Genomic DNA, 15,059 nt, shown 5'->3' on the forward strand with positions numbered 1-15,059 from the left:
CAAATCAAAACACAATTCTAGGCTATTGGTACATCAGCTTTTTCAAGATTGGAATTCATTTGGAACACCACTGGAATTCAGTCACAACACTAAACTTTTGGACTTGCGATAGAACTGTTTGGACCATTTGGGATTTAATTAACAGTACTGTAAGTTTTTCTTATATATTTTTCACTCTGTATTCTAGGGAAATAAATTATTTGTTTATTTTACAAAATTTTTGGTTTTCACTCTTTTCTGTTACAGAGTTTAAGACCATAGAGTCATAACAGTACATCCTGGCATGTAAATGGATATATACTGAATGAAGTACTTGGACACCTTGTATCACCTTTTCAAGTTTGATAAAATATTTTAAAGTAGCTTTTATTTCTTAATCAACTTCAAAGTACTAATGCACGTGATAGCAGATGTTGAAGGCATCTCCCATCCTGAGGCAGAGGTCATCATCCAAGACACTGTCAAAACAGAATTAGTGTATTTGTTATATCTCTGGTATATATAAAACTGTAAAAAAAGAAAACCAATAAAAATTTTAAAATCATCACATGGTTTTTGTTTTATCATTTGTACCAGATACTAAATGACAATACCTTGAATCTGGCATATATTCTTTTAAACACTTCACAGATATTACCCCTTTGTAACAATAGGTGACATGCTATTTACTACCTTGTTTATGTTCTACTCACATTTTGTAAAATCATGTAAGGAAGATATCTAAAAACACAAATTTTAATATCTTGGCATGTCTACATGTATACTTTATTAACTTTATTGATTCTAGACACCCTTCAAGACCTTTCCTACCTTCAAATCAATCTTTCTAAGATTAGATTCCTAAAAATGGCATGCAAGCATCAAACAACAACTTCGAATAAACCTAATAACTGTGAAATATAACCCTATGGTAACAGTCCCTTTAGATTTTTAAAATCTTACAAATATTCATTTAATGCAAGAACTCCCCTCAAGACCTTTCTTACCTTTAAAATTATCTTTTTGGACTAAATTAAAAAATATGGCAATTGAAAGGTTAATGCAAAAACTTGAAAAGAAAAAAACATAACAATGAAATATAATTCTAATTAGAGCAGTAATAAAAATCCCTTTAGACCTTTTGTATCTTCCCTATATTCTTTCTCTGTAACAACTCTTAAATGATTACATTCCAAAATGGCATGCAGGCATAATGCAACAACTGGGAAAAATTGTCATCAGTATGAAATATAACTCTTTGGGTGATAGTAACAATCCCTTTAGATCTTTAATACCTTCCAAATATACTTTTCATGAAATGACTCTTTAAGACATCAGGCAACAATTTATAGCAGGTTTCATAGCCATGAATCTTTCCTACCTTTAAACTATTCTTTAAGGACTAAAATCTGAATGTTTCCTTAAGACATCACTGAACAACTAGGCGTAACCTTCATTACTGTGAAATATTTCCCTATCATCAGAGAAAGTTTCCTCATTGACTATCTATTTTGAAAATAGTTCTGTGCAACATTCTTAAACGTTCTGAATCAGTCTTTTCCAGCAACACAGAACCAAACTTGTTACAAATACAAAAAAATAACACTAGTGCTTAAATAAATAAATAAATCAAAATTTAAATATATTATTTTATTAAATATTATTTCAAACATATATTTCAAATACAAATATTTTTTTCAAATATATATTTAAAGTAGTTATCTTTTTTCAGATCAAATAAAAATAAAGATCTTATGCTAATTAACATCAATTAATGAGATAGCAGAGTAGTACTTAGAATTTATTTTGTAATGATTCTTTATTCTTACACTTAGTTTAATTTCAAAGTACAGAGCACACACACACACACACACACACTGATTAATATCCCAAAAATTAGGAATTCCAAATTGTTGCGCGCCATTTCTCGAAAAGTGGCCTATTCGAAGTTGGAGCCAACGACCATGAAATTTCTCGAAAAAGAGCGCAACAATTTGGAATTTCATGTTTGTTGCGCCATTTCTTGAGAAATGGCCTATTCTGAGTTGCAGCCCAATATCACCAAGCGCGCCAAGCCGCTTACAACAACGCGGAAAACAATTAAGAAGGTCAGCAAATAGTTCCGTTTAAGCCGGAACAGTCTTCGTATGCTGGGTTGAGTAAGTCCCTAAGGTCTCACTGGGCAGTTTATCTGGTGAATTTTCATCCGATAATGACCTATTGCAGAAAAATGAAATAAATTTTAAACAGAAGATACAAATAAAAACAAACTAATGATTTTTTTTGAAAGCATGCATGTGATATTTTGACTGCGGAAATCAGGTTAATTCCTTACACAACTGGTGGCTTTTATACTGAATCAACACTGCCACCAACCCCTCTTTTTAAATTCACTTTTGACAACAAAGAGCTATTTTTAATATGTTCCTGTAACAAGGCAGCTAAAAGAATCAGTATGTGCCTTATGCATGAATAAAGTTCACTAGTACCATAACAAATTAGCATACTTTTCATCACCCTTCAACCGTCTCGATTTTTACCTCTGTGGCAGACATACGTAAATACGTAAGCCAAGTTGGCTGTTCATTTGCAGCCCAAGTTACGCATTTAATCTCCAGTACTAGTCTAATTGTGACAGGCAGTCACCAAACAAGCCAACCCATTTTCAAGCCTAACTTAAAGTAAATCTAACCTACATTACATATTTAGCTTCTGTGTGAATTTATAAATGCTAGGCTTATCATAATTAGTTTCATGCCTTCTACCTTAAAAATTAGGACTTAGAATCACCGGAAGGCTCGAGAATTCCCGGCTACCCTCACCAGGTTTGGCCCGCCAGTCGAAGCGGTTTCCCGGGCTGTGGATGCTGTCGCATACAAACAGCTACTAGGAACCACAGGTGAGAGTCGGAATCAGGGGAGGACCCACGTGGATGAACTACCCTGTGGAAGGCACGACATGTTCCAACCATCAGAGGTACTACCCTTTGACCCCAAACACCACAAAGAATCAACGGAGTCGGTTTTGCCATTCGTACTGCACTTTTGCGTCAATTCCCAGTGGTTCCTATGCATGTGAACGAAAGCTTGATGAAACTCCGCGTCCCCCTCTCTAAGTCAAGGTATATCACCATCACCAGTTGTATTCCCCACGTTGACCAGCAGCGAAGAAGACAAGGAGGCCTTCCATGAAAGTCTCGATGCCCTCGTAAAAGTTACCCCAGCTTGCGACAAACTTGTCGTACTTGGCGATTTTAACGCCCGAGTAGGCCACGACTGCGAAAGATGGAATGGAGTATTCGGACAGCATGGAATCGGAAAAATGAACACGAATAAACTGGTTCTTCTGTCGATGTGTGAAGAGAATAATTTGACTATCTCGAACACAATCTTCCGTCAGAAGAGCAAGTATAAAGCAAATTGGATGCATCCCAGATCCAAACAATGGCATCTGATCCACTATATCATTATCCGTAACTGAGATGTCCGCAATGTACGGATAACAAGAACCATAAGGGGAGCTGAATGCTGGACGGACCATCGACTAGTCAGGGCTATCCTTGATCTCAACATTGTCCCGCCACAGCGGAAAAAGACGAAGCTTACCCGAATCAAGTTCAACACTGCAAGGCTGAATCATCTGCAGGTGAGAGAGCAATGTCAAGCTCACATTGAAAACCTACCGACTGCGTAAGAACCTCTGACTGATGACCCATCCTCAAAATGGAACCAGCTCAAGGACATGTTGAGTGAGTCTGCGAAGGTCATCCCAGTACCCAAAAGAAAAGTCCACATGACTCTTTTTCAACAGTACTCGGTAGCGTGACTGTCAGGTATCAAAATGAACCTGGTGAACTTGAAGGTAGAAAAAAAAAAAAACAAAGAGAAACCGATCCTATTTGGAGTGTAATAACACATACAATTTCGAACGTGGTAAGATCTACAGGCAGGCCTACAATCTACAGACTAGATTCAACGGCTCCGCAGTGGGTTTTTCTCCGTGAGCAATTACAAGTAGTTCCTGAAAATACACAATTACCACCTTATGGATTCGCTAGCAAATAAAAGCACCAACTACAAGGAGCTTGCTCCCCGACGTCGGTTAATTCAAGACAGGTCATCATCGCATTCACACATGTATGGCCCAGACTTGTATCAATTCTATACACGGTAAGTTCTCGTGGGTCATTAGATGAATACTGCCACAACATTATTGTGTTACAGCACGCAGAGTGATTGTGTTGTCGTTGTTTCAACTGCATGATGAACTCAACATCAAGATCAAACTTGCGTTTATGGTTTTTGTTATTTCGCTGATAACCAGCTATTTTATCAGAGTGTAAAACGCTGTATCGTTGAGTTTTTTTTAACTTGATTACTTTCCACAACCATCTTGCAGTTATCTATGATAATCCTCCGTAGTTTATACATTTTTCTAACCCTCGATATTGCTAAGTACACTAAATTTAACCAGTCGATGCGATCGTCGACTATCCAGATATTGGCATATGAGGTTGTTAGTCCCTGTGATGGAATGAATGGTTAAAGTATATCCCAGAGTCCATGGGGATTGTAATTCCCCCCTCGGAGTGCTAGCACTCGATGGCTCCTCTGGCGCATTCTCAACAACATCCACAGGAACAACAACGATATCATTAAGAACGAGCTTTTGTTTCATCGGTGATCCAGCTCTTGCTAGCAAGCTAGGAATCTCAACATCAATATTCAGTCGACAGGTATCTGCTAAGCGATAACACAATGGAACTGGTAGATCTGGAAATCTTTCTCTGTAAAGTGAGAATAATTTACGTTGAAGTGAATTTCACGTTTCATCTGCACTTACGATTAGTGTAAACTTGTCAGGCATGTGCAAGCACACTAGAGACCGGTTTAACCCTGCTTGTAAGAACGTGAAACTCAGTTGTAGATAATGTGAGACCAAGAAAAATTCAACGGCAACAAATCAAAGGGTGGGTTTTTATCGATATTATTCTCCAAGATCACCTCGGCGTTACCAGCATCAGCCAGAAAAGTATCCCCGATCGCGTTTGAAGCATCAAAATCAGCAACAATGGCTGTGGCGTCTTCGGCTGGAAAAGCAGTAGGGGATAAGATTGCAGACGCGATTAAAGGTCTGGCCAACATCCCGACTCGAGCAAGCTCGCCGTCATCAACAAAAGAGACGGTAGTGGAAATAGCTTTGTCTGTTTCAGTCAGGGTCTATGGCTACTGCGAAGCAAATACTGTCTCAACGTGGGGATGAAGTTATGCGTGACCTGGAGTTGGCCAGGCAGCTGGTCACGGGAAAACTCGCCACAATTAACTCGCCAGAACCGGATTAACACGCGTGCGTTGATGGAGTGTTGGCTGAGATATGTATATGAACTCACACAGTTTAACAGTGCTTTCACAGTACACTCCGGATTAATTTAAACTTTCCCATGAGGATCCCATCGATGAGTCCACGATTATGAATACATCGAGTACCTTGACAGCGATTCACACGAAATTAAAAAACAAGGCTTGAGGTAATTTGAAACCAGAGACGATGCAGCTTATTTGTTCCGGCATAAGGGTTTTATTGAGATCCGTGGAAACTACAGGCGTTAGCGGAACCAGAATTTTGCTGCTGAAGCTAACATAACGTTGGTCAACAACGGTTTGAGTGATTTTGAATCGGCTCGGGATAAGCTCATCAACAATGTCGAACTCCCCGTGATTTTAGCTGCAGTACCACTCAAAACATATCGTGGTTAAAAGACCGTGCTGCGTGACATTCTGTTTCGGGCGATGTTAATATACTCGCCGTGATATTCTCCGATATTTTTCTTGTGTTTCCAGCTGAGGCTACGGCTGATAATTCAGTCAGCGCTGGGAGAGTGACCGCTATTAGGATCCCAACTCACAACGCTATCCGAGCTGAGTTTAAAAGCTGCTTACAATAACGGGTTTGCTACTAGGCGAGCATTAACCTTAGGTGGAAATCAAATTTGTATTCCGTGTTTGGATTCTATTATGATGTACACGCAGTCTTCCGCGGACTCAAAACACACAATCGAACCCAAAAGGAACAGCCATGCAAATTATCTCCATTCGGTACATGGTGGTGGGGCTGGACACCTTGTGTTTACCTGGTTTCAGTTATAGGTCCCCAAAATCAGACCATCGCTGGCGCTTGAACTTGAAAATCTGTCGATGTTTTCCAAGCGGTTTTATTTTGAGGAACAAGAAGGATTTAGAATCGTTCCTTACACGTCTGAAGAAACTAATGAGATTTGGCGAATTACCGCCAAAGCAGGACAGGAATAACCACGTCATTTTTTTTTTTTACTGCCATGTTTCAAAAAACCGCACGAGGAAATATTCAAGAACTCAACGTGATTTTTTTTAATCCTATCAGTCTTTCACAGATTCATTTGAGAACCAACAAGTAGCAGTATCCAGAACGAGAACTCGAATGTGATTACGCCGACGACACCAGGAATTATTCACATGCGTACATGATAGTCGTCGAGATGATGCAAAAATATCAGGACACTGATACGGGCACGCAATTATCCATAGAAGAGTTCAGAAAATTTTACCCGATTTACCATTTTGATATTTCCAAACACGATCCTCGAATAAAATATATTTCGCTGTCGGTAATCGAAAATTGAGGTCAAATGGACAAAATCTCCTGTGGCAGTCTAAGAAGATCCAACTAATCCTCGAAACATGTTAGCGACAGATGCACATTATCATGCTCATACGCTACTGACCCCTGCTCAGTTTTTCACGCTTGACGCGCTCTCATTTAAGATGACCAGTGATTTAAATCACTATCATCTAACATATGACCGTGATTTCGCTAAGCTAAACTACCAGTGAATTTTATGTAACATAATTGTATAACAAAAACATGGCGTTGTTGGATATACCAGGATATGACGGCGTATTCTCCAAGAATCAGTTACTGTACCCATACTGACAGCGGAGCTGTTGACAGCAAAGCTGTTAGACGGTGCTGTGTCATCAAAATCCATAATTTTTTTGAAGGATCGGAACACACTGGGTTTGCGTTTATCACGATAAGGATTCGTCTGATATAGAATATTTTAACTCTTTTGGATTACCTGCAAGTGATGCTATAAGCAGGTACTGATGCGGCGACGACCTTGAGCAGGTTTACTGTCATCTAATGTATAATTCCATTCAAATTAAGTGCATCGACAGTAACGCATGTGGGTTATGCTGCGTTTATTACATCCAGTCACGTGCCATTGGTGTTTACCCGCTTCATTCAATTGTGTTGTTTAAGTACCATCCGACGCTGTAAAATGATATTATAGTACAACGCACGTTGGTGTAAACCACGTTTAATGTAGTACAACACACGTTGGCGTAAACCACATTTAATGTAAACTGTAGTATAGCAAAACAGACAAGCGAAATATACTGCCTACGCTGTAAAACGCTGATGAACTTCTGACTAAATCGGAAAATGGGCATGTTGTCATCAAAGCGAATTGTCCGGTGTATGATAAAAATAAATCAAAATGTATGCCCAGTTAGCCAGCTTACCTTCCAATCAAGCACACAGTGGCCGGTGAATGCCTGCCAGAATAAATCATAATCGTCGATAATTAAACTAAGCCACGTGCAGATAACTAAAAGTAAAAGGTTTAAAAGCGTACAGCTAAAAGTAAAGGATTAACATAAATGATTAAGATAATGCACGGTATGCGCGGCCGCGTCAGTGGGGTACTTTTACCCTGGTACGAGCAGTGGATATTCATCCGACGTTAAGAAAATTCCTCGACCACGTGGCGGTTGGACGTACCTGAGAATAAATACACAGGACCTTATAATCCTTTAGACAAGCAGCTTTAGGCGTATGATCAACCGCTGCCATAGCAAATTAGGTTGTGACCGCATAATGCTAGACGAACTCAAGGCGATTAAACTCACTTGGTTGGAAGAGTGTATCGATAAGACAGTTGTACGTGCCATCATTGGTGCTAAACAAAAACACGGTGTTGGTGTGACTGAATCGAGTACGACACACTGAGTACGGGTTACAAGAAAGCGTACTCGTGTGAGTATGCTCATCAGACGCATCATCGACGCTAATTTAGCAATGTATCGAGATATCAAAATTACGTTTTCAGTCATTGTCGGGTAGACCAGGTTAGACTGTGAGGATTCCACCCTAACGTTTTATAGAAAATCAGAGCGGATCACCAAATGATTTTACAACGTGTGGGAAATTATTTTGCCGCTTCAACCGAAAATTGATGATTACACCAGGAAAGGATCCGGTTGGATGCTCGCTGGCATCTTCAGCGCAAATCTCAACATGTCCAGGTATATTCCAATACGCGGCAGATCTTATATGGCTTTACTAGCGTGGATCAGAAACAACCAAAGGTATGTCAACGTCAAAACAACGACGACAAACGTTTCATGTGGGCGGTGTTATCAGCGTTATACGCTGATAAAACCCCTAATCCTAACTGGGTCTGTAATTGTAAACCTTACCAGGGCACGCTCGATTTTACCGGGATCGATTTTCTTATGTAGCTGTACAAGATACAGCTGTTTCAAAAATTCAGAAAGATTTCCATTTATGTTTTTGGTGTGGTCAAATGTGACTGCACCGTTTATCCCTTATTGATAACAAAATACATACCGTCTGATAACACACCTGAGATAGACCCGTTGTATGCTGGGTATGATAAGGATCAAGGGCACTGATGTAGGATCAAAAATTGTTCGGGGTTAATAAACCATCAAAACGGAAAAGAGCATAAAAAACGTTACTGTCGACGGTGTTTACATGGATGCACGAGTGTTGAGCGGTTAAATAATCATAAACTCGACTGCACGCAAAATAGTTTTCCAAAGATGAAAAAAGAAAACGAGATAAAAACGAGCATTTGTTGTCATTTACGCACCACAAGAGAACAGCACGGTTCCCTGTGGTGATTTACACAGATTTTGATTTGTTACTGATGCTGATAGTAAAGGTGGAAATTTGTCCGGACAAATCTTACACGAGAAAATATCAGGAACATATGCCTTTAGATTTTGCTTATATATAAGGTCATCCATACAAATAAAGTGTTGTCTAAACCGTTGGTGTTGTATCGGGGTCCGGATTGCGTTACCAAATTTATCGACGCGTTGTTGAGTGAAATTCACACGACCGCACAGAGTTTTATTATGGTGGTGATTCATAATCTATATGGGTATGATTCACATCTAATCATCAAATGCTTTGAGCAGTATCATCAAAAGATCACTTGTATTCACTTGTATTCCAAATGAACGTGAGTTTGAATGAATCGATCAAAAACATTACAATGTTTATGTATGCACGAGAAGAGATTCAACATGATTTTGATTTAGTTTCACGCAAAGGGGTTTATCCTTACGAGGATATGACCAACTGGGAAAAGTTCACAGAAACGTCATTGCCTCGCCAAGAAGCATTTCATAGTACGCTAACCGGCAAGACGACTACAGAGGAAGATTTGGAAGTATTTCGGCTTAAAAATAATGGCGAGTATCAAGCTTGGCGAGTATCATGATTTGTACCTCACCACGGATGTCTTATTACTCGCTGCTGTTTTAAAATTTTGTAGGGATACGTGCAAATGTCATTTATCTGCTTGATTCGGCATGATCTTCTTCTTCTCCAGGTCTCTCTTTGGATGCTACGCTGAAAGTTAATCAGATCATGCTGAAAATATTGACAGATGTCGATATGTTCAGGTTTTTTGAAAAAGGGATTTAAGATAGTATTTCAACGATAACGTATAAACATTCGCGTGCACACAACAAATTCATCTCTGATTATAACCCGAGCGAGGAATCCAAAATCCAAAATAGATCATTTACTTAGATACTAATAATCTCTATGAATGGGCGGTGACGCAAAAATACATTTAGGAGAATTTGCACGGATGAATCCGATGATAATACAAGTTATATTCTAGAAGCCAATCAATAAGATCCCCCCAAACTTCCCATGGAGCATAACGACTACCCTCTAGCGTCTGAAAACATCATCCTGCGTCACGATATGCTCAGTCTAACAAGTCCGCGGCTGAAAGCGCAATTAAGTACCGGAGCGAGCGTGCCAAAATTGGACAAATACTAATGTCGGGTATGTCACAAAAATGTCAGATATTACACGGATTTAGGATGCGAGTGCTTAAGTTTAAACAACATCCCAGACTTTAAACATATTGATTTTAACACCAAAAAACAAATAGAAGCCAAGAGCTTATCGTGGGTCTGTGGTTCTTTCTGGGGTCTTCCCGGGTTCTTCCTCCACCATTTATACTGGCCGTCAAGTATAGCCTATCTTGTGTCTTAAAATGACGGTAAACCCTACAACAACAACAATAACAAAATCATGAATAACGGCGTTTTTGGTAAAATCATGGAAAACAAGGGCTCACAAAAAACAGTACGGTAACAGAGTTATTGTTTACTGACACGGATAGTCTCTGCCATGAAGTTAAGACGGAAAATGTCTATGCAAATTTATATGGAGCCGGAGAGCTATTTGATTTCTCAGTTTATCTTCAGGACACTGAATATTATGAACCTATTAATAAGAAAGATATTGGAATGTTTAAGGACGATACGACGTCTGTATCCATTGCGGAATCTGTCGGACAACACAGCAAGTTGTATTCCATCGAACTATCGGATGGGAGCATTTAAAATGACGACATAGTATCCCCATTATCGCATGGCCACGTTAATGTTGTTGGCGAAAAACACGTCGACGCTGATTTGTTAGCTGGGTTAGGATAATACTATCGACAATGTGACTGAAATTATACAACCCTTATCAGTATTATCGTAATCTTTTAAAATACTTGGCCGCTGTTTCTTTGGGGTCGCATAAATAAACGTCCAACCGGTTTTTTCACTCGGAATCTCTCGCGTCGCTGATTGTAATGATTTTTCTTTCAGTCACCCCACCTAAATGACTCGCTAACGTTATAGAATTGTACGTTTCTCTGTAGTTGGACTTTAAAGCGTTATCGTATGAAGATATTACTTAATGTAATCCGTCAGTTTTATACTACAATGATAATAAAAAGTATCCATTATCACTATAATCATAGGCGGTTGTCCAATTAGTAATCCATCACGGTTATATCTAAAATAAGTAGCATAGGCAATGATCTCCCCCGGCTCTTTACATACTCATGCTACCTTAAGCACTAATTCGTACGGTCACCAGGCGAGATCACATAAGTGTTGCCATGCCTCATTTTTACTATACTACTTGTTATTTGATGAACACCTGACCTGGAAATCACATGTCAAAGAATTAATAAGAAGATTTAGCCAAATTTAAATCTACTAAGAAATATCAAAGGCACAATCTGGCGAGCCGACCAGGATACCTGTTATTTACTGTAATAGATCAGTAATGCGATCAAAACTTGACAATGAATGAAAAGTTTACGCATCAGCAAATCAAACTCAGCTAGAGAAACATGATGCCATGCAGTAACAAGCCCTTAAAGTATGTACTGGCACACTGAAAAATACATTCAGAGAAGAATTACAAATATTAACAGGTGAACTACCATTACATCTCAGACGGAACCAACTAATGTTAAGAGACAGAACCAATACACGACAAACCACATCCAACAGCAATCATACTTGAAAACTGCACTAGACCATTCAGACACAAACTAGTACATAACTTAGCAGGAGAAGAAAAATGCACGAAGTAACCAAAGAAATGAAAACTACTACAATACAAGCTGAACCAATCAGATATCCTGACCGATCGCTCTGGATATAAAAGGCCCCCAATATAAACCTTTAAGCATTAGCTATACTATCCAAATATGAACAACCAGTGAAAATAATTATAAAAAATCAAGTCGGTACTGGAAAACCAAAATAATGACTGCGCCAAAATATATACGGACACATCCAAATCCTCTGAACGTAATAGGACAGCAGCCGCAATAGTCATCCCAGATAGAAATATCGAACTAGGAGCAACACTACCGGATGGGTGCTCCATATACACCGCTGAATTTTCAGCCATTACTGAAGCCCTTCATTGGATCAAAACACTAAACACCTCCAAGGAATATAATAATGACGGACTCGTTAATCGTAATAAGATCTTTGAATCAGACAATTATACTAGCAGAGACAACTTCCTGAAAGACACAAAGTTTTTAATCAAAACAAATGAGAACAGCAACCAAACGGTCAAATTTATAGGGAACCAATCACATACTAATCTCTCCGTAAATGAAAAGGCACACCTTATAACCACCAAAGAAAAACTAAATCACCAACAACCAATTCAACTGTATTATAGCATAAAAGAAATCTACAGTCTAAAGATATAAAATTGATTATAAATGGCAAAAAGAATGAGACAAGTGTATTGATAATAAATGACAAACATAGTGGAACGAGAGTACCAACGGGCGAAAAATGTTTTCTTTCAACAAAAATAAGAAACAAAAAACGGTAAGCAGAAACATAAAGCACACAAACTAACCATATGTCCTTACCAGAAACAAATCAAAAGTATCAAAATAGGATAAATATTATTAGCAGATAGTTTTGGGAAACATATATCAAAGAATTCAACATGGTGTACTAACTGTCCCCACTGTCCTACACGGGAAGATCTTTCTTACGTCTTTAATGACTGCCGGAGATACCGAAGCCAAAGGAACATCTTCATGACTATCAGTTGAAAAATGGATCACCGTCTATATATTCTGATTTCCTCAGCCATAGTAAAAACAGCAACATGACACAAACATACGACAATATGACCAATCTTATCAAAACAACAAAACAGTAAAAATTCTAGATAGTAGTAACTCACAAGATACAAACCAATGGATGAATCAGCTTTGTGGCCTTAAGAGTGGGGCAGGGGAGCCGGATTGGCTGATGGAAGGAAAGCTGAGCTTCTCGTCATTCGGGCCTGGCATCGCCCGTGCGCGTGATGGACCCTGTTACTGTTGTGGAGGTACACCCTACATCTCGTACGTCGTACCGCAGACAATTCATTTAGCTAGCAAGCAATGTAAAAAATAAAAGGTCCACCGGTCAATGGTAACGGCAGTAGGCAATATGTTAACCAAGTCGCCATGACAAAACCAGCAGCAATCATTAGGTTTATATCAACGAGTATACTGAATCACTCCTAGGAGATATTTTCTTTATGTACACTTATACAATACTAACCTCTATTGTTCTATACATTCCTACTTTCATTAACGGGCTGTGTATATGCTTATAATTAAGCAACTGACCCCAAATTAAACAATTTAAGGTGGCTTATACCCCAGCCAAAAAGGGTCCCACCTCACAAGGTGGCATCGATTTACCCAAGATTCAATAGGCTACAGCTTTAATAAGACCCCAGCTTAGTCCTATAAGGTGATCTAAAACTCAGGATCATCAGGCTCAGTTGCACAATGCGGCCAGTTTAAATATAATCAAACAGTAAAGCCCCCAACTACGTATATAAGGTGGCCAAAACCCAAGCCACCAGCCCCCACTCACGCACAAGGCAGAACTAAAATCGTTATTGCACACAAGACCTCAACTTTACATACTACACCTAAATGCTTCGACTCAACCAAACTTAGTAGACCTATTCAACCCGCTCTTTCTCATTCTCATTCTATTGCTAAATGGCACAGGTACACTTAATTTCAACTAAATCAGAGGAGATTGGTTGCGTCTGTTGTTGCCCGGTGCGGCTCTCCTAACGTCCTGCTTGCTTGTTACGGCCAGACATAAGTAAACAGTGTGCTCTGCACACAAAAACGAGAAGGGAGCGGTTCTTATGCCTCTCTACTCGACCAACTTAAAGTTCCATTCTGTGGGAATAAACTATTCGCGCAGGCCCTGTGGATAAATGCGACTTTAATCAAAGATCGTAATACAGTCCTACCAAGTCTTTAACTAACGGAACAAGAAGAAGTAGGTAGTAGAATTACCGTCAAAGATTGAAACGTTCATATCTGATAGAGCATTGAGTGCATTATTTGGCATAGGCCGACGTTTTGCGTTGTGGCGGAGCCTTTGGACTCAAGTGAGCCGCTTATCAGGCAAGAAAATGCCAACAACACAAATTGGAGAAGTATCACCCCAAGAAGACAGGAACCGAGAGGGAGAACACCGGTATAACTGAGGGACTAAACAACGCAAGAACATCCGCAACAGGCGCTATTCAGCGCTCCTCCTGTGATCCATCCAAGGACATCATCTCCAAGAGCTACACTAACTCCCTCAAATTCAATTACGGTAATTGGAGGACAAACCCCATTGCCCTAATGCATACTTACTAGCCAGCCAGGGGTGCGCAAAAGAAAGGGATAGTGTTAGGCAGGAGCAGGAACAGGATAATTCTCAAATAGTAGCAAGATCAACAACAATAACAAAATCTTCATCATTAAAAATAACATTAATAACAGGAGCTACTACAACTAGAACACGACAGCATGAAAAACAGGCAAAGGGACCTACACCATTATCGACGACAAATGACAGCATCAACAATATATACCTCTACTGTTACAAACACCACAGCAAAGACTAGACAACAGCATAAACAGTCCAAGGGACTGCTACCAACTCCACCAGACAAATCATTCCTACACACAAGACAGAAACGTCAACCTACTGTTCGTCAGATAGTTGGACTGGTAAATTCCGTCTTTGATCAGTTCGAAGGGCGAGGAGTGGATATTTTAGTAAGGACCAGTCATATTTTCCACACCTTATTTAAGATTTGACGAAAGTGCTTGATCTGACCAAACCAGGGCAATGTTAAAGAAAGCTAAACTAATAAAATAATAAAAAGTTTCTAACTGGGGCCATTGCATTCGAATCATTAGGGGGAAAATTCAGTACGACATCAATACCACTGGTAATACACACGTTTACCGAGCTGATCACGGTCCAAAACTTGGAGGTGGAACGTATCCAGGCTAGGGCAGAATATGACGACCTATTGATCGAAGACCTCATATTTTCCAACAAGTTCGAAAAAAGGATCGGAAAGAAAGAAACGCG

This window comes from Sinohyriopsis cumingii, chromosome 1, assembly GCF_028554795.1.
Source record: "Sinohyriopsis cumingii isolate HCF-2022 chromosome 1, ASM2855479v2, whole genome shotgun sequence".
NCBI classification, from domain to species: domain Eukaryota; kingdom Metazoa; phylum Mollusca; class Bivalvia; order Unionida; family Unionidae; genus Sinohyriopsis; species Sinohyriopsis cumingii.